The sequence below is a fragment of the Marmota flaviventris genome, chromosome 12 (genome assembly GCF_047511675.1).
Source record: "Marmota flaviventris isolate mMarFla1 chromosome 12, mMarFla1.hap1, whole genome shotgun sequence".
Taxonomy (NCBI): Eukaryota; Metazoa; Chordata; class Mammalia; order Rodentia; family Sciuridae; genus Marmota; species Marmota flaviventris.
In genome coordinates, this window is record NC_092509.1 from 13,528,691 (window position 1) to 13,548,790 (window position 20,100).

Below are 20,100 nucleotides of genomic sequence, written 5' to 3' on the forward strand. Positions count from 1 at the left end.
ACTTCTAAAAGTTTTCACATGCACCAGGACTCAAGGATTACCAGTTCAGCAAAGACATTAGCAAATCTTCTCAGAATCTGACCATAAGATGTGAACCTGTTTTTCTTACTTCTGCCTTTATTAGCCTGGGTGTGGATCACTCTCTTGTGTCAAAGACAGAAAACAGAAGCTGAGAGTTCAGGCTCTATATCTGATTAAAGGGTCAGTTTGTTAATAAGAATATACTATTTATTTGTCATTTTCATTCTCTATATATAAAATATAAAGGTAAGCCTTTTTTCAAAACTTATTATCTGACTAGGATTGTATTCCTTTCTTATGTTTTGTACAAACATATTTTGGTTTCATATCCTTCATTCTTTGGTCTGCATGTACTATTTTAAAATCAGTTCATCTGGCCATTCGACTTCTCCCTTTCTTCCACATATTATTTTTAATTGTTTGGTAAAGACTCTATGATTGCCTGACAGCATGAATGCTCACCAGAGGCTGAAAACCATGAGTTTCTGATGGTATCAGTTTTCTCAGATACTTTAAGTTATTCAGCAGGATTCAGCAGCCTGGGCCTACCAACAAAGGTGGCAGACTAGGGGAGGAAGCAGAAGCAGGATGAAAGGGAACAAAGGGATGGGTGTCAGAACAGTCCCCATGGTCAAACACAAGATCAGGCAAATGTTGATAGACAAGGAGAAACTACAGGTAATCCAGAAAGTCTGGATCTCTGTGAGATGAAGGAGAGACAACATGCAAATGAAGGGTGTTGGGGTTTTAGATACAAGCAGTTCCAGATGATAATTACATCCTGAGTGGAACTGTGCAGGTAGGTATCTACAGTGAAATGAAAGGTAGGTAACCACAAGGCTAGGTGTTTGGACATCTTCACAAGCTCTTAAAATGAAAGCTCCAAAATGACAGGGATTTTGTCTGTTGTGTTTACTACCAGATCCCCAGCATCTAGAACAGCACCTGGCAAACAGAAAGCATGCAATTCAACTCACTCACTGAATGAATGGCATGGCCTTTCAGGATTCCCATTATGTTCCCTTGTCTGATTAAGTCCTCACTGTCGGTCAAAGTTAGGTTCAGAGTATCAGGTCTGCTGACCATTTCCTTTACTTTCTAGAAATGAAATTGTCAATAAAATCATCACCAATGTCTTTGCTTTTGAGTGAAACTTCCTCCAGACATCTGGATAGTTGACTTTGAAGACTTAGCTCTGTTCTGGTTCTGTGATTAATTTCCATAATCTACTATCCACCGAAACATCAAACATAAAAACCTCAAGCTAAACAATAGGCAAGAAGTGATCCCTAGGTCACTGAGCTTTCTCCTGAAGAATACCAGTGTCAAGGGAAAGGGCTTTTACAGCTTCATTTTTCACATATTCATTAATTCAATCAATGTTTATTATTTATTAAATATTTCAACAAATATATATTAATCTGCTTATTCGTTCTGTCTTCATTAGTTTAAGAATCTCTTCTGAACAAATATGCACATAACCAGCATCGGACAGCAGTAAAGGACCCAGAGGCAGCAGATGGGAATCCGGCCCTTCCCAGCCAGTTACGCAGAGCTGTGTGAAGTTTGGCTTCCTCTTCCATAAACTGTTTAGCCACAGGGTTCCTGTGTGGCTCCTAGGTGGTTATATAACACCAATAACATGACTGGCCAATTCCATGGTTCTATTTAAAGCTAATGCTAGCTGAACATGCTGTGAGAGTGCCACCTGGAGGAAGGAAAGGGTCACTGCAACAACCTTCCCTCAGAACAGTGGATTCATGATTCAGTCATCAGCTTTATGATTCAGTCTCCAAGGCAGTAATGAAAATAAGAGCAAGGGAGTACTTGTATTTTCCACTTTACCCTGCCTTGTGGCTTCCACAGAAAATAAGAAAAAGACAAGAAAAATTTTATAATAATGAACAAGAAAGTATAATTTTTCCTCATCAAAAGGTAATGCCCAAAGACTCAAGTCTTAATCTCACCAAATGACAAAAATTCTTTTAAACTTCCTTTTAAAAATAATATCATATGTTTTCCCAGTTCCTTAATTGCAATAGTATTCAAAAATTACCACTGGATATAATATTTTTCAGAAATACTATATGCCAAAAAGATGGAAACTGTTACAAATTACAGGGTTATTTGGAGAATTAAACAAAATACTGTACAGAATAATAAGTGCTCAATAAATTCTGTTGAATCAGAATAAGCCACAATTGAATCAGTCTTCTTAAAAATAAAGGAGGTTGATATGGACTTAAATATGCTAAATCTCATCTCTCTGGAGTTCAATATATATTGATAATAAACTTAGGGAGCAACCTTCCCAAAGATCTCTTATGTTCTTTACAACACATCACTAACAATCAAAAAACAAAAATTAGAAGTAACATCATTTACACCATGTCACAAGTGACATGAATAAAGGAATGAACATGAATAATTTAAAATCAGATATTTTCATAAAGGCATAGAGTCAATTTTATCTTTTGGCTCAACAGTAGCTCAGTAAATACTGCAACCTCTTAATAGCTGGCAAAAGTGACACTTTCAGCTGTGATCTCTTTTCCAGATATTACTTTCTAAAGACAGCTATTTAAGCTGACATTAGTTTATTATAAGCAAAACAATTATTTCTTACCTAAGTAAGCTTCTCAAAAATAGTGGAATATATTTTCCCTTTTTCCAATGTGTTTAATGAAATACTTTCAATGTCTGTAGAACTGTGGACTGTTCAAATAAAGAACACTAAAAATTAAATGTATTAAAAGTATTTCAGGAGAGGGTGACCCTCATAAAAGTCCCTACCATTTTTTTTTTTCATATTTTAGGGAGTCAATAAACAATACTACCTGTACCCATTCCCCTTTCCGCAAGCCCAGCTATCCAGTCCAGCTGCCTTGAAAGTCTGGAAAGAAGAGGCCACTCTGGCTCCTTGTATGACAAAGCTGGCCACGAAATAAAGGAAATCCAGGCACAGGGTAGCAAGACAGAATTTTAACAGAAATTCAGAGGAAGACACACCAGCATCTACCAAACTGAAGCCCTTCAACAAGTGGTTCATTTTCCCTAAAACAAAGCAGGCAACCAGATAGATACCTCAGAAAGCTTGTGTTGACCCTGAGTACCACAAAAAGGCAGAAATTCTGAGATACTGCAGTTTTAGTGAGTCTTCACTAAAAGGAATCATGAAGGCCCATCCACACAGAACACCTCCTCTGGCTTTCCACCCTAGTTGCAAGAAATATATAGAAGTTTCATGCTAACTAGCTCATCCATCCTCAAGGCAGACCTTTGGATTTTAACAGAATGACAATGATGGTGAGGATCTAATTAACAGCCACAGTGACTGCATACACACCTGGTGCTGCTGAAAGCACTATATATACATAGTTGGTTTAATCCTCTAATAATCTCATAAATGCTATTATTTTTTGTTTCACATTTGAGAAACTGAAGCACAGAAAGGTTAGGCAATTGCCCAAGGTCGTTGAGTTACTTAGTCTCAGAGCAGGATTCAGTCTAGAGCAATCTCTTGGTATGCTATATATTGACTCTTCCTTCCTCACTTCTATTTCAGTTTATAGCCTTTACCCACTCAGATGAGAAACCAGGATAGCACTTCATCTGGGGCCTAGACAATTCTCCCTCTTGACACCTTGCTGGTTCATGTCTGCATCAACTACTTTATGTTCTTGGGTACTTGACTTCCTCTTTCTAAGCCTCAGTTTCTTATTTGTACAACTGGGTTCCCCAGAATACCTGCATTTGTCATAAATGTTAAAATTCAATGAGAGAACTCATGCAGAATGCATAACAGTGCCTGGGAGACTGGAGAAAAATTAGTAATTATTAGATATTATCAGCATTACCTTGAAACCGGCCCTTCTCCTCTAACTATGCTTACGCATTCTTAGGCCCTCGCCTCCTCTTTTCACTTGCAATACCAACAACTTCCTAATTGGTCACCCTACCTATGTTCTGTTTTCCATCTAATCAAATCTTACAATTGCTAAAAAAGTAATTCAGATTTCTGGAGATTACGAATAACATTCCAATTTGTAGGGAATAAGATCTCAATTCCTTAAAATCAGAGTATGCAATATGTGCCACCATCAAGTCTCTCCAAATCTTCTACCACATCTTAACACACTGCATTACCCTACAATTCCCCATAGGGTATCCTCTACACTATTCCACTATTTTAATCATGTTGCTTTTGCTATGGAAATAAGGTCTTATTTTACTTTAAAAAAATTAGGGCCACAAACAGTAAGAATTCAACAAACAATTTATTTAATACTAAATTCATTAGGAAACATTTTACTGTTCAAGTATCTTTAGGAAATCTTCCCCCAACTAAGACTCTGAGAAATAAATAGGCACATTCACAAAAGACTTTCTGCATTCCACAGCAAGTACTGAAGGTATTAATGAAGTAAAGTGCTACACAAACATCTAAACACCTTATCACAATTGTTTATATTAAAAAAACCTTCAACAATAAATTTTTGGATGTTTATTCATACTATGCTAAAGATTATTATTCATAGATATGGTTTTAAAGTTCTTTAAAATCTACTATAGACATGATACATTTCCATACCCTCTAAAGAACAGTATGGAGTCTTATCCTAAACATGAAATGAAAACAATCAAAATCATTTATATAGCAACACTATAAGGATGAATTATTTTTCAGATATATTTTACTAACAGTGAAAAACTCTGCAAAGTAGGTTTTAGAAATACCGAACACAGACACATAACTTTCAGTATAATCTGCAAGGATAGACAACTCTAGTTTTCTCCCATTCTTCTGTGATCACATAGAAACAATACATAAGTTTCCTTTTAAAGAAAGAAAAAAGTAGCTGATGTAGTCAATCATGGAAAAGTATTTATTGTTATAAAACATTTCATAGGGAGAAAGGCAAGAACAAGGTGAAACTGAGATCCAGCTGTGGTACCCACTGCCTCCTCGTTGTCCAGGAAGATCAATAGACAGGGGATAAGAGCACAGGCTCTGGAGAGCAGAGAAAAGACAGGGACATCAATGACATTTTCTGAGTAAAGCCATTTAAAATCCAACCCTCGTCTTCCCCCCACCACAGTGAGCATCATCACAGTAGTCGCTGACACTGTGATCTAGATGAAGACACACATAAGAACACAAGGTAGAATCATAAGGGATCCTACATTGGATCTGGGGTTCTATGGTGCACAGGCATCATTGGCTATAGAATTACTTTATTAGAATGATTAAAATGATTAAGAAATTAGTAGTACAGTAGAAAAAGTACCAGACTAAAAACAATCAAGAGATTTTCTGGTTTTGTTTTACCTCAAACTCTTTAGGATGTCACACAAGTTGCTTAACCTTTCTGACCCTCCATTGTTCTTATATATAATTTTAAAAAACAAAAACTAGATGATCTTCCAATGTCTCTTTGGGTTGTGAACTTTCATGACAGTACAACATTCAGAAACTGTAGTAAGCATGAAGATCTATTCAAGATCATGACGACATACTTTAAACATTTCCTTAAGGTGTACATAACTAGGTTTTGTCAAAACTGGTAGTCTACTTTTTTAAATAAGATATTGGGAAAATAAATATATTTTAGTAATGAGGAACCAACGACATTAGAAATATTCTCTAAAAGTATAAAAAGAAAATAATTCAAGAATAATTATCACCATTACTGTCCTCAGACACATCACTAAGAGCAAATTCAGAAAATGGCAAAGGGTTTTAATCTTTAACAAACTCTAAGTCAAAATGCAGTGAAGTTTAATAAAGTCTAGACAAGTAAATATCAAAAGCAGGATAAGAGCTGTGAAGATAAGCAGCTGTTCTTCAAGTTACACCAGTAAAACTTCCTTTTGCCATTGGCCAGAATACACTGAATTTTGCACTTCAATGAATGAACAACCAGAAGCAATAACAATGAATGCATTTTCTGAACTGATAGATGTTGCCCTTTCAAACAGGCCACATTCGTATGATAAATGAGGAAATCGTTCTCATCACTGTTTTAATTTCACACTCATCCAAGCTCAGTGTAATAATTATGCTGTCGAAATGATATTTATGAAATTGCAATTGTTATTCTTCTGTCCAAGGGATAAAGACAAGTGAACTACAGAAATAATAAAAATTATGGCAAGTTACATTTTGGCCAGATGAATTTTAAGGAGAGGAGAACGGGAAAAAAATTGTATACCATATTGCTTTTTAAAAGTTTATAATACTTAGCCGGGTACTGTGGAGCATGCCTATGACCTCAGCTACTTCAGAGACTGAGGCAGGTTGATTGCAAGTTTGATATCAGCCTCAATAATTAGTGAGATCTTGTCTCAAAATAAAAGTCTGGATTTAATCCTCAGTACCATCGGGGGAAAAAGTTCATAATACTGACACAGCATACAGATTTAACTTCACTAATGCCAAATAAACAGAAATTACTAAATGCTGAATCCAGCAAAAAATCAAATGTTATAACAAAATATTTAATTATACTTAGCTAGAAAATCACAAATCTATTGCAACAATAATCTTGCCGGTGGGCTATGACTAGCCTATATGAAAAAACAGTGCAGAAAAATAGAGCCCTAGAGGTGGTCCACACTCTATACATAAATTTTCCAATATTCCCTTCCAATTGGGAATCTGTTTCTTCAAAACACTGCCTGCTGGTTCTAGTTTTTGATAAATTTTAGCTATTATATAGTCTATCTTACTTAATTTAAAATGTATCTTGATCTTTCATTCTTTAATAACAGATTTACTGGCTAGACATTACTGGTTTTATTCCCAGCTCCTTCCTAGTTTTTAACCCTTCATCTCCACTGGCTTCTTTACTATCAACCTTTTAAAAGAAAAAAAAAAAAAATCCTGCTGATACCTCCTCTTTCAAAATTACTCAAGGGCAGTCCGTAAAGGAACTGTCTTCTCAATTCACCTCACCCCTCCACGCACTGTGGCCTGGCTTTTGCCCACACTTCTCTACTGAAACTACTCAGGCCAAGATCAACAATAACCTTTTGATTGCCAAATTCGTTCCAATAGACACGTTCCAGTACTTATCTGATTTGACCTCTCTGAGGAACATGAAGCATGAGATGATTAACCATCCATTTCTTAACTCTCTCCTCTCCTGACTTGTGAGATGACAAAACCCATGTGCATACACATTTATCTGCTTTTCTTGGTTTTCCTCGGACCACTTCCTCTGTCTTCCTGGCTGGACTGGGCTCCCAATTCTCTCCCTCACCTATATTCTCTTTCTTTGCGTTCTCCATTGACTATCTCTACCACTCCTATTGTTTCAAGATGCACTTCCAAATGTTCAACTCCAGATGAAACTAAGAAATTTCTCGAAATCCCCAGATATTTATAAAGATGTACCCAGACCATTTCAGGACAATATCATGGTGGTAGAGAAGATCATCTTAAGCTAGTATGCTGCAATACATGCCTTTCTAGCTTAGGTTCAATTATTCATTCTCAACATCTACAGCCCCTTTCCAATGTACTCTCTCTCTCTGGATACTGACCATTACTACAACCAAACATTTCTATTTGCCCAGGACAGTCCTGGTTTACACCTGCTCTCCCAGAGCAACTATTAGTGACACTCTTTCATTCACAAAATAGCACCTGTTTGGCCAATAAATTACATGATTTCTCTATGTACCCATCCATTCTTTCTGATTTTTCAAGTACAACTAGGTGAGTCATCCTGCCTCCAATTTTGTTACTCTCTACCCCTCAGAACCCTCACCCTGTTGCTAAGAAGCTTCCCTATAGCCTCTACCTTCACACAGGAAGATCACCTTACTGCTTCTTAATAAACCACTATACCACCCAGATCCCAAGTCAGGAAGACAAGTTAGTATTCTCCTGGTCTCCAAGGTGACTCACAAATCATTGTACTCCATTTGATCCAACATTAATATTATAGTAGAGCTATATTTATAATTGGCACCTATGACCTTTGAGTCAATCATCTCTGTTTATTATGAATTTTGTCATGTCTTTCCCCACAAGAACTGATATTCCAGGGGTTTCATGATCCTTAAGAACAATTAATCCCAACACAGTAGACTTAAAGTGCTTCACCTTCCTCTTCCTCAATAATCCCTTCTTTGCAGAAGGCCAACATGGTTTATTAGCTGGCCACAAGAGCTTTGGAGATAGACTCAGGTACCTCCTTGTTGTGTGCTTTGGAGAAAGTTCCTTAATCTCACCAAGACCCAGTTTCCTCAGATGTAAAATACTGATACTAATATGGTCCTAAAGAATTGTCATGAAACTAAGTTTGACAACATATGAAAAACATTTAGTGTAGTGACCAGTACACAGTGTCCAATAAATTGCAGCTTTTTATGACAGCACAACTGTTGTAATTAGCACCATTAATTTGGCTACCCACCATCACCAAGTTGTACTTTGGCACTTATCACCTGAAACACCTCCAAGTCTAGAATCTTATTAGGACTCTCACATCACATCTGTTTTTCATCTCTAGTACTCCAATACTGCCATCAATCCTGTTCCTTACTCACCGAGATTCTTTACCCTCTTTATTCACCACATTTATCAGCTCCAGCTTGGTTTGGCTTTTTTCTTCCCCAATCAGTAGGATGCCCAGGGTTCAGCCCTTCAATTGGCAACCTTGTTACTGCCCCTCCACCCAAGTTCTCCTTCACACCTTCCCCTCCGCTCCCGTTGAGGTTCAGGTTCTACACTGTTGCAGGTAAGTGGTGGAGGCAATAACTCGACCATTCTGAACAGCCTCTTTGTACATTTGTCATTTCAAACCTGTCCCCTTCCCAGTCACAACAGTAACTTTTCTTTTCCCCAAAGTATACCTCAGCCCATGTTTTCCTTCTCAGTTTCAGGAGATAATCATGTTTCACAGAGAAAGGAGACACATCCTGGACATTTGACTCTATCTACATCCACTCCCTACTTCCTTTGCCTTCTTAACTAGGAAGGGGCACCACTGTTCTCTAGAGCAACCCTTTCCCCTGGGTCCCATCCCTCCCATTTCCTTTGGGATTATGTTTTGTTAATTATTTTCCTTCTCGTTTGACTACAACTTTGTTCCTCTTCAATATCCTCTTGCCTCAACCCATGAAAGTATCCCTGACTTATCCATCCTTAGGAAAAAAATTTCCACCAATCACATCTCCCTGTTCAAGCTTCCATCCATTGTCCTCCATTACCAAAAGTATTTTTAAAAATGTACTTATTAAATGAAGATGTTTTTATTTGGCTCAGAATCCCCCCACCCACTTTAATTCTATCTAATTGGTTCCAACAAAGGAAGTACAAAAGTTAATTCCACCAAACTGAAGAAAACTGATGAACTTCACATCTTCAACCCCACTCTTCCATCTGTAATTTTAAAATTAACAATAATCAGCATCACTATTCACCCAGTCTAGAATCAAAGAATCAGATATTATACCTTTGGCAAATTGAGCTTGAGGTTAGTTTAATATGATTTGTTCTTTAAAAATGAATTCCAGACCCGGCACGATGGCACACGCCTATAATCCCAGCGGCTTGGGAGGCTGAGACAGGAGGATAGCGAGTTCAAAGCCAGCCTCAGCAAAAGTGAGGTGCTAAGCAGCTTAGTGAGATCCTGTCTCTAAATAAAATACAAAATAGGTCTGGGGATGTGGCTCAGTGGTTGAGTGTCCCTTGGTACCAAAAAAAAAAAAAAAAAAAAGAATTCCAAGTCTTAGAAATCAGTGTTTTCTTTTGTAATTATGAAGCATGTGGCAATCTTGTCCATTATCTTTCTAGGAATCAGTCACTGTCAAGATTTTCAATGTATAATTTCTCGGTTTCAACTCCATCTTCCTCAATTTTTAAATGTAAAATCTGCCATTCTTCAGTTTTCTGACAAAAATCTTCTCTATTTTTTAGACCTGTTTTAGGTCCACAGCTGAGTGGAAAGTAGAGTTCCCATATACCTGTCCCTGCACATGGTCTCCCTGGTTTTGGAAGTCCCACACTACAGAAGTAGATTTGTTACAATTGATAAGCTTACACTGAGAGGTCATTCTGATCCCAAGTCCACAGTCTACATTAAGTGTCACTTTTCCTGCGTATATGCAGCAAGAGTTGGCAAGCATTCAGTGGCAGATGTCCACTATTCTAACATCTCACAGGACAGTTTCACTCCCCTAAAATCCTCTGTACTCTTTTTGCACATTATTCTTCCCTCCCCTCAACCCCTGGCAACCAATGATCTTTCACTGTCTCCAGAGTCTTGCTTTTCCAGAATGTCATATAGTTGAAATCATAAAGCATGCTGCCTTTTCAGGTTGGCTTCTTTCACTTAGTGGTATCATTTAAGATTCCTCTGTGTCTTTTCATGGTTGAGCTACTTTTAAATACCACTTTATTAAGGTATCATTGGCACAGAACAAAATTAATATATTCAAAGTATATCATTTGGTAAGTTCAACATACATGCATACCCATGAAACTGTCATCATAATCAAATTAGTGAGCATATCTAGCACTCCATTAAGCTTCCTGGAGCACTACTGTCCCCCTCCCTTCTGCCTCACATCTCCTCACCCCATACCCAAGTCACCATTGATATGTTCTCTATCACTGAAGATCAGTTTGAATTTTCTAGCATTTTATAGACGGAACCACAGAGTATATAGTACTTTCCTTTTTGGCCTGTCTTTATCCATATAATATAATTATTTTAAGATTTATCCATGTTGCATTATGATCTGTAGAGCCTTCCTTAATTGCCAAGTAATAATCCATTTTATGAGCACCTGTGTATTTCTTAAAAGTTAGTGGCAGTTTCATAAACATTTCTAAGTATGCATAGAACTCTACTGTTCATCTGTATCTTCCACTTATTTAAAATAGCTAGAAGCTCTCATTTCCTCATCAATTTTGGGTTTTAGTTTCAAATAATCACATTTGAATTAAATAATGACTAGCATTATAGAAAATTATTTGATTCCTTTCTTGATTAATTAATATTATTTATTTTAAGTCTTATTCTTCCATGATATTAGGTTTCTTTGTTGTGTTTTATTTTTTCCCAGCAGTTAGACTTGATAAGCATTCAAAGTTTATCAGACCTCTCTCAATTATTAAAAACAAGACCAGGGGAGTTAAGAGGTACAAGGACAAACACAGGTGAGAAACAGTAGCAAAAGAAAGTAACATCAAAAAGAACATAGTATCCCCCTTGACTCCAAGACCAACTTATAACTAGTTACTAATCAGACACATTTTATATATTTTCAAGATATACTTGGGTTGAAAATCCAAATGCTAGCTTATTTTCTGCTTCTTCATGAAAGGGGCAGACGTTAAATTCCAGGAGTTATACATTTTTACTTAAGTTTTACAAATTGAGTTCTACTGATCCAATACTGTGTAATCTGATGTTAAAAAAATCTCCATTTAACATGTAATGTCCCATTATAGACATCTTTAATGAAACAAAAGAATTAGGATAATCTCTGTATATTATTGATTTATTAGTAAAGTATTAAAAATCCAGGTAATTGGGGCTGGAGCTGTGGCTCATTGGTAGAGTGCAGCTCACCTGGCACGCATGAAGCACAGGGTTCAATCCTCAACACCACATAAAAATAAAATAAAGGTACTGTGTCCACCTACAACAAAAAAAATACATTAAAATTTTTTTAAATCCAGATAATTTCCACTTAATTTCACAAATGGCAAAATGAAGCCACATTTGATAACATTTCTAGAGCTTAATTTTTTTAACCTAAGCTATGTATCTTAAGATAATCTAGAAAAAGATTAATCAAATGAAGGCATTCAGATTAAATACAGCAACACATTAAAAGGGTACTCTAAAATTCTGGATTATACGGTTTTCTCTACTACTAAAACTAAAAACACATGGCCTGAGTTTACGCAAACAAAAACAAAACTACACTAAGGGAAAGAATGACTAGGTTGCTTCAAAAGAACCAAAAAGAAAATGAGCATGAAATAAAAGCTGGCAATTTGTGGGTGAAAAATATTATGCCCTTAGAATAGTCAAGGTAACATTAAAATTCCTGTAATACAAAGTCACTAGAGTATACTACTAATAATCTCCACTTGGGTCTAATTGTATTGTCCTCAAACTCACTTTCTCCATATCTGGTAGCCCTCATCTCAATATGTATCTACCCTACTTTTCTACTTTCTAAGGAAAAAATTCTAGTGTCCTTTACATTCTACCCTCAATTTATGCAGAAATTAACAACTTCTCCCCATTGCCACTAATTCTCTTCTGATCCAAGCTCCAGCATCTTTGGCCTGGATTATGGCAAGTCCCAGGTCTGGTATCCCTGAGCCTGCTTCTGCCCAACCCTGCCCTAGAGTGACCCTTTTTAAGGGTAAATATGATTGCACACTTTTTTATTCAAGGAATGACTCCCCTCCTTACAAAAAAAAAAAAAAAAAATCTACCGGGCTTTACTCAGTGTGATCTCCCATCCCTCTCTGGCATTATTCTAAGACTAACCTCTCTGGCATTATTCTAAGACTCCTAGTTTTGCTCCCTCTAATCACAAACAAATCCACTCCTGCCTCAGGGCTTTTGCAAGTGCCTTTCCCTGTTTTCACACCATTTCCCCCAAAGAAGGCAAGAATTACCTCTCACTTTCTTCCAATTCAAAAGTCATCTTCTCCAGGAGGCCTTTCCTTGCTACCTCTAATTGCAACCCAATCCGTTTCCTGTCTTTCCTCTTCCTTGCTTTTTCCCTATAGTTCCTAACACCAACTGACAGAAATACTCTTCCTTTATTATCTGAGGTCCCCTGGCTAGAATGTAAGCTCCATTTAGAAAAGTGTCTGGCACACTGTACTGTTCAACAATATTTACTAAATACATACATACTATATATTATTTAAGTATTTAATGCAAATTAAATTACAATAACTCATTTTTCCTTAAGCCTTCTTTTCTCCAAATCCTCCCATCTTTGCAGTATTGATATGGATGATAGCAAACAGCTACCAGAAAGCAAGTTGCTAGCTACTTGCAAAGCTCTTTAAGACTGCCCATATCAAGAACTATGTAATGTTTTGAACAGCCAACAATAAAAAATTAAAAAAAAAAAAGACTGCCCATATTAATCAACTACATCTATAAAATGAAAGCTCAGAGTCAACATCTTTATTAGCATAAGGTTTCTGGGTGTGGAAGTTTAAAGTAGTAGAGCAGAAAAGCCAATAATATTCAGGAAGAAAAACTCAATTCAGTTTGTCCTATCAATCGGTTAAACAAACCCCAAAGAAAAGGCAAGCTGAATTCGATTTTCAAGGAAACACTGGCCCAAATTCAACACTAGCATATTCAACACAAGATTTAACACCTTAAAATTTTCTATCCGCTTAAAACAAACCCCATCAACTACCAGGCGCTGTCATTGGGTGTGTGCACGGTCTGCTGAGCATATGGGGATGTTTTGTTTTGTTTAACCCGGTAAGGACCGGGGCCGAGGCGGCTTTTCCTAGCTCCGGCTCCTGCCCTCCGCCCCGCTGCCCCGCCGGCCTGCACTCGGGCACCGAGTCTCCCTGGGTCGTCTCCCTCACAGCTCAGCCCGGCAGGGCGAAGCGGCGCTCGGCCACGGCTCCGGTGATGCCCCGGACCAGGGCTGTGGCCTGGAGCGGATGTCAGGCACGCGCGGACTGAGGAGCTCGGGGACTGACAGGTGGGCCGGCCGCGGGACGGGGCGCGGCGGGGCGGCGCGCGGGAGCTGTCAGCCCCCGGCACTACTGCGCGTCCGCGCCCGGGGGTGCCGCGGCCCGGCGAGAGGCCGGCCCGCCGCCAGCCTGCGGGAAGTAAAGTTAGTGTCCGGGGCTGCGGGTACGTCCCGGGGCCCGAGCAAGGAGCATCCCGGGACCCAGGAGCCCGGGCCGGCGCGCGGGCCGAGTCCCCAGCGTCCTCGGCACCCCGTCCGCGACCCCCGCCTGGGCTGAGCGCCGCCTTCCCTCCAGACCAAGCTGGGGTCCGACCCAGCCTTCCGCGGCGTGGCCGGCGCCGGGCGCCCGGCGGCCGCCTTTACCTGCTCCGGGGCCGCCGCGCGCGCTCCCTTACCCGGAGAATCCCCAGTCGCTGCCGCCGCCGCCTGGCCGCCGCAAACTCCCCGCCCCCGCCCCCGCCCCGCAGGTAACCCAGGAAACCGGGCACACCACCCCTTCCTCCCCCGCCCTCCCGGGCCAGACCCGCTCGTCTGCGTCTGCGCGCTCGGTCCCGCCTCGCCCTCCCCGAGCCCCGCCCCCGCTGGGAGGGCACGCCGGGGTCGCCAGCCTGACGCGCTGAACCTCCGAGCCAATGGGAGGGAGGAGAGTGGGCCAAGAGGACGGGGCTTGGAGGCGCGGGGAGTGGCCTGCTGTCGGGGCTCCCGGGCTCCTGGGCTAGCTGCTTGGCTACGGGGCGGGGCAGTGGCCCGCGCCGCACTTCCTCGCACTTGAGTGGCGGCTGTTTCAGAACACAAGAGAGCCGGCTGGGCTAGGGCAGCTTTGGGCACCTTCGCAGCGTCCAGTTTTTCGGTCTAGCGGACTGCTATCCTGGCTCGTGGGTGCAGGTCTAGAGGGAATAGGGGAAGGGGCCCGGACAGATGGCAGGGTTACCCACGAGGGATCTCGAGCCTCTTCTGGGGCGGGAAAACCGTGTAGTGGGGTTACCTTAGGCTTTGTTCAAGAAATGCAGGGAGGCTTGCAAAGTCACAGTAGCATTAATTCAGAGCAGAAGTGTATTTGCCAATTCAGCCCTTGTGTTCCAGCACCAATGTGCACCCTGTGACAGGGATTCTTTGCTTCCCAAACTTTAGTCAGGCTTTTGAACCTTCTCCTTGATCCATGTGTGCTCTTCCTTGTAAACTCCAACTGTAGCACATAGCCCTGCCAAGGCAGCTTAGCATGAATCTAATTGATATCTAATTAAAATTATTCATCTCCACCTTGTTCATGCTGGCCTGCCTACAGCTAGAATCCTGTTAGGTTGGTTCAACTAGAATTCATCAACTTGATCTCTCCTCTTAGCAATTTTCTGACCATGGACCCCTTGCTCCTTGCCTGTAAGTTCCCACTTATTCCTGGTGTATTCAGAATGGAGCCCAGTTCTATACTGGGGTCTCTCTTCCCCTACTGCAATGCATTTGTCTTCACCACTTTAATTTTTGTCCAGCTCTTATGTTTTGTTTTGATAACCATCAGCGGAATATGCCTTAATGGAGTCTCTCCAGAGCATGGAAGCCACAGGTTAAATGCAGGATGTTTCAGCTGCATTGCTGACTGCAGGGTTCAGCATGAACTTGACAGACTGCTGCTATGGGCAGTTCTCCATTTCAGGGACACCCCTCCTCACCTTGCAGCCACTGTTTACAAGCCTTGAGAATGTCAGAGGTGAAAAAGAGCTTGAACTATAAAGATACAGTTTGTATCATTCAGTAGTTTTCAAGTTCTACTGAATAATACAATATGAAAGCAAAAAGTCTACAAATTGGTAGAAATTGCTGTAGAATCAACAATTCTGATAACTTTTTTTGCACAGGAATCAGGAAATAGAAATAAATCAAGGCTACAAAGCAAAGGCAACTCTGAATTCCTCAGCTCACAGCTGGCCCAGTGACAAGCAAAGTAAATAGTTGTCCATTGATGTGGTTTAAAGGGGCTCTCCAGAAATTTCCCCACTTTAAAAAAAAAATCTCCGCTGTGACTCTGATGTTTAACCATTAGCAGTTCATATCTTTAGGTAGAGGTTACCCACTTCCCAGCCCGCAGTCTTTTAAAGTGCAAATACTCCAAAAATGGACAACATACAAAGTCTTTAACAATTTAATAAAAGGGACACCTCCAAGGAATGGGCACTCATTTAACAAATATATAAAAGAACCTACTGTGTGCTAGGTACTGTACCAGGCACTGCAGATATTTTGGTGCCTGTAAACTCAAAGAGGAAGAGGAAGCCAAACTTGACCTGTTTCACAATTTAACCCAAGGCTGAATCTACTCTCATTTATATATCAACTTTTCATTAGCTAATCTTAAAACACCTTTTTAATAATGAACAGAAGTTACAGAAGTGTCAAGTAACTTTCTGTTTCTCTTGATTGGAATCACAATTCTATTAAAGCAAAAGAGAGTGAGACAGATTTTTATATGAAAATGACATTTGGCCCATGAAGTGTTTTTATTTGTAAAAAATACAAAGTAAAATCATTTGTGATTATTCTTTCCCCTGTATAGCAGAGTCATAAAGCATTTTAACCAAATGACTACAGTACTGGTTTTGTTCAGGAGCACCTTAGAATATTAAGTATACATATTAGATAAAACTTAGTTTAGGCTGGGCATGTTAGTACATGTTTGTAATCCCAACAATTTAGGAGGCTAAGGAAGGAGGATTGCAAGTTTGAATCCATCCTGGGCAACTTAGCAAGACAAAAAGTAAAAAGGGCTGAGGATATAGCTCGATGGTAGGTCACTTGCCCAGCATGCACAAATTTTGGGTTCAATCCCCCATGCTGCAACAAGAAGGAGAAGACAAAAAGGAAATGCCCTTAGTTAAAAGTTTTAAATGAGCACAAAAAAAAGGCGTAATTGAGAATATGCAAAAGAAGGAAAATAAAGAAAAAGTCATAAGTATATAGAAGGAAGTCCGCCTACATATATATAACATACTGGAAAAAAAATTTAAAAAGGTACATTATCTATAATTTGACTCTAAAATGATCTTGTAATATCAAGGCTTAAAATGTGCAGTTAATGTAAATATGCACAGTTTCACATTTTATTATTCCCTACAATTTCTTAAAAATTTTCCATGGACAGATATGTAAATCAGATCATGTCACATCTCTGCTCATAAACCTGCAGTTGCTCCCCATTTCCTGTAGGTAAAAACCAAAGTCCTCACAATGATCTTCAAGAGCTCAAAGTGTCTGGCCCCCACACCCTCATCACTTCCTACTCTCTAGGCACTGCAGATGCACTGGGCTTTGTGCTATTAACAAACATGCCAAACAGGTCCCCACTTTTAGGCCTCTGCATTGCCTGGTCCCTCCATATGAGGTGCATTTTCTCCAGATGGCATGGGGAGAGCTCTCTTGTCTCCTTGCTATCTGTGTTCTTACTTTCTCTCTCAAGGAGGCCCACACTCAGGACTGCCCTTGAACATAGACAGGACAGGCCTCTGCCCTGGGACTTGAATTTCCCTCAGAAGAAAAATTCCCCTAAAATAATTTTATTAAAAAACATAGGCTACCTATCACTTGGGATCTGGTACTGAGTTGGTGTCCTGTAGCTTAAAACTCTAAACACCATCTCTCTCATAGCACCTACCAGTTTATAACATATTACATAATTTACCTATTCATTATGCTAATTTTTATTGTCAACCCCATTTAGACTGTAGAATTCCCAAGGCAGCAATCTTAGTTCTATTTAGGCTGTACCCCAAGCACCAGAACAGTGCCTGAGATTTTGTAGTCAATCAGTAAATATTTGGATGAATGCTTTGATTCATTTAGAAAATTTTGTTTACAATTAAAATAAATATTCAAAGAGTAAAATTAATCATAATCTTGAGATAAAGTTCTGCTGCTTAAATGCCTACTTCCATGTACTGAAAGGGAAATAGATTTGGGTAGTGGTAGAAAGAATACAGGACTGCAATTTCTGTAACAATCACATGGTCAAAATTGTACAGATAGGGCCTAGGGTCATGGCTCAGTGGTAAAGCGCTTGCCTAGCATGTGTGAGGCACTGGGTTCTATTCTCAGCACCGCACATTAATAAATAAAGGTCCATTGACAACTAAAAAAATATTTTAAAAAATTATACAGATAGCTAAAATCATACATTTAACTAAAGACCAAGGAATTTTTACATTTAAAAAATTATAGATAGCTGGGAGCAGTGGTGCATGCCTGTAATCCCAGCAGCTTGGAAGGCTAAGGCAGGAGGATCATGAGTTCAAAGCCAGCCTCAGCAACTTAGCAAAGTGCTAAGCAACTCAGACTGTGTCTCTAAATAAAATACAAAAAAAGACTGGGGATGTGGCTCAGTGGTCAAGTGCCCCTGAGTTCAATCCTTGGGACCTGCCCCCCCAAAATTTAGAGTGCTTTATTTTATTAGGATGTATGTAAATCTTTTTATATGCTATTTTAGTAGGTACCTCAAAATTTTATTGAAGTGGTGAATTAATGATTCGTGTCTTCATTTAGTTGATAGCAACGTTTAGTTGATAGCAACTTTTTGTAAACATTATCAGACTGGATTTTAGTAAGCTTCTTTTGCGTCATTACTAAATCACCAATAGCATTTTAAATCCTCCCAAACATCTATACTGTACTCAAAAACTCATGCCATTGCATTAAAAGATTTGTAAATTAAAAAAAAAAAATAGTGTATGAGATGACCTTTTCAACCAGCTAGAGGTGTCAAAAAACAGCCTGAATTTCCTACTTTGCTGCAGAAACTTCTGCGAAATGACTCGGTATTCTCTTTTCACGTGTGGGAAAGACCTGCTGTGGGCAACATGTCACAGATTCTCATAAAAGCATTTCTTTCTTTTTAAATTTCTGACTTGTTTTTCTGCTTATTTTTAAATTTCTGACTTGCTTATCTGCTTATAGGAAATATGTGCTATAGTAATAATTTTAAACATTAGAAATACATACGATGTAGAAGATGAAAAGTATTCTATTAAGAACAAATAAAAATATATAATTAAAAAAGTGAAAAAAAAAGTGTTCTGTGATCTCATTGCAAAGTGAATCACTAGTAATTTACACACATGCCCACAGATGTTTCAGTACACACACACAATCGTTATTCTTGACGTTATTACTATCACCATCACTGTCATGAATAAAAAGGAGGTAGGTCCTTTGTTGAGCTTAATTCTTGGCCTAGGTATTTACTTGGCATTTCTTATTTGAATAGCAAATATTTGTCTGTCCTAATTCCTGATATATTCCTGTGGTCAACACGTTTCTGATTAACTTGCAGTTATAACCTACACGAACTGTTCATTTTGGAAGAGCAAACGAAGTCTGTCATACACAGTAGTCAGGCTAAGAAGTAAAGAGAAATGAAGAAACACTGCCATGAAAAAAGCAGGTTTCCTCTCCAGTCCTGTTTATAAAGCCAACGCCCAGGTGATCAGAGCAGATCACAGATCATCAGGATTCTCTAAAGCTCATGTAGCTCATGCAGAAGGAAACTAGGAAAACACAGTCCAAGTTTTCACAGAGTTATATAACAGCATATCTCCTGACTAGTTCAAAGTGGCAGTTGGTAGGGAAATTGCATGGAAATGGAAGGAGACCCTCATTGTTATACAAAATTACATATAAGAGGAAGTGAGGGGAAAGGGAAAAAAAAACAAGGGAGAGAAATGAATTACAGTAGATGGGGTAGAGAGAGAAGATGGGAGGGGAGAGGAGGAGAAGGAGGATAGTAGAGGATAGGAAGGGCAACAGAATACAACAGACACTAGTATGGCAGTATGTAAAAACATGGATGTATAACCGGTGTGATTCTGCAATCTGTATACGGGGTAAAAATGGGAGTTCATAACCCACTTGAATCTAATGTATGAAATATGATATGTCAGGAGCTTTGTAATGTTTTGAACAACTAATAAAAAAAAGTGGCAGTTGGAAAGAATCAGGCAGGGCTAAGAGGTTCAGGGTAAGGAACAGGTGATGTATGTGTTCCCTTGCCTACTCAAAAACTGTTACACAAAAGATTCTCACTATGGCCCAGCCTGGTGGCGCATGTCTTTAATCCCAGCTTCTCAGGAGGCTGAGGCAGGAGGATCACCAAAGCCAGCCTCAGCAAAAGTGAGGTGCTAAGCAATGCAGTGAGACCCTGTCGCTAAATAAGATACAAAATAGGGCTGGGGATGTGTGGCTCAATGGTTGAGTGCCCCTGAGTTCAATCCCCGGTACCAAACACAATAACAACAAAAAAGATGCTCAATTACATTTTCTCTATCAGTTTATGTATGACACACTTTGGGACCATTTTAAAAATGTCTCTAACTTTTCCTAATACACAGAATC

At 39.4% G+C, this 20,100-nt stretch overlaps 1 protein-coding gene across 2 annotated transcripts in view; it reads right to left on the reverse strand.

Annotated features, from left to right (window-relative positions):
* Positions 1-14,163, reverse strand: part of Lyst (lysosomal trafficking regulator) — a 161,233-nt gene extending 147,070 nt beyond the window's left edge. For both annotated transcript variants that reach the window (XM_027947958.2, XM_071619843.1), the window contains exon 1: positions 14,124-14,163. The gene's annotated coding sequence lies outside the window, so the exon portion shown is untranslated. The remainder of the gene's footprint in view (positions 1-14,123) is intronic.
* Between the last annotated feature and the right edge of the window lie 5,937 nt (positions 14,164-20,100).